This window comes from Schistocerca nitens, chromosome 11 (assembly GCF_023898315.1).
Source record: "Schistocerca nitens isolate TAMUIC-IGC-003100 chromosome 11, iqSchNite1.1, whole genome shotgun sequence".
NCBI lineage: Eukaryota > Metazoa > Arthropoda > Insecta > Orthoptera > Acrididae > Schistocerca > Schistocerca nitens.
The window spans coordinates 136,339,106-136,340,497 of NC_064624.1; the positions used below are offsets into that span (position 1 = coordinate 136,339,106).

Below are 1,392 nucleotides of genomic sequence, written 5' to 3' on the forward strand. Positions count from 1 at the left end.
ACCAGCCTTAGTTTTCATTTATTTTGAACAGTGTGCAGCCATACTTTCTTTACGGTCCAGAATAGTCTCTTGTTCTCGTGACCGGTGACGAAACCTGGATTAAGTACGTGAACCCTGAGACAAAAGAACAATCGAAGATGTGGGCACATTCAAATTCGCCTACCAAACCAAGAAAAGCCTCGCAAGATTTTTCTGCCAGAAAACTGATGGCAACGGTGTTTTGGGATGCCAAAGGGGTGTTGTTGGTTGAATTCATGGAACGTGGTACGACCATTAATCAAGACGTGTACTGTGAAACAATAAAAAAGTTACGACGGGCTATACAGAACAAACGCCGTGGTATGCTGACTTCCGGTATCGTTTTTTTGCACGATAACGCCCGTCCTCACTCTGCTCGCAGAACAACGGCCCTTCTTGCTTTCCATTTCAAGTTGTCTTGTAGATGAAGTCCAAGAAGTTTGGTACAGGCTGTTTTGGCAATTGTCTGTGTGCCACACACAGCGACAGGCTTTCGGAGTATGGATGTAGATTAACGAATCATTTCTTTGTATGCAGGCAGATGTGTACAATCGTGATTCACAATAAAATCTCTCCGCTGCAGTACCAAACAGTCACTACTGAAAATAAAATGACACAACATACACCATCAGAGCAGTTCCGAACGCCGTGAAGTGTAGAGAAAGCGACGTAACGACGCCGCGTCCTCGGTAGTATAGTGGTCAGTATCCCCGCCTGTCACGCGGGAGACCGGGGTTCGATTCCCCGCCGGGGAGGTGCCATTTTTATATCGCAAAACTCCCTCCAATGTTGCAGGTATGGCCCGAAAAAGCATAAACTTTCTGATCAAGGAATGCACTTGCCGCACTGTCTTAAAAATTGCTTAACCTTCCAAAGTGGCAATCGAATTCCTTTTCCCATTAAGCCGTTATTTCTGAATCTGGCCATCCTCATTTAGATTATATGTGCTTTCTCTAAATTGTTTGTTATTTTAAGGCCACTGCCGAGTACCTATGCCTTTAATTATATAAGTATGTGCAAATTGTATAGGTTAAAAACCGTCCTTTGCAACTGTAATGAAAGTCTTACTAAGGCCTAATGCGTTTCGCTTTATTCCAAAGCATCTTCAGTGGTCACTGAGACAATATGCTCTTTTTCCCCCTCTTCGGATCATGAATAGTTCGCATGCTTTAACTCATCATTATAAACAGTATTAATTCTTATCATTACTGATGGTTTTTCCTGGTTTACCACTTTCTCTCCGTTCTTCCCCATATGTGTGTTACGTTTAAGCACACAGCACTTTCACTAACACTACACATATTCATGTTTTCGCGTTTTGAAGAACCGCTGTCATATCGCCATTCCGTTTGTTTTGTTTTGCTATTGCGGGAT

The 1,392-nt window shown here is 42.9% G+C and overlaps 1 non-coding gene across 1 annotated transcript; it reads left to right on the forward strand.

Moving 5' to 3' along the window:
* Window positions 1-701: 701 nt before the first annotated feature.
* Trnad-guc (transfer RNA aspartic acid (anticodon GUC)) lies at window positions 702-773 on the forward strand. The gene has a single exon. It is a non-coding gene; the product is annotated as a tRNA-Asp (tRNA).
* Window positions 774-1,392: the final 619 nt, after the last annotated feature.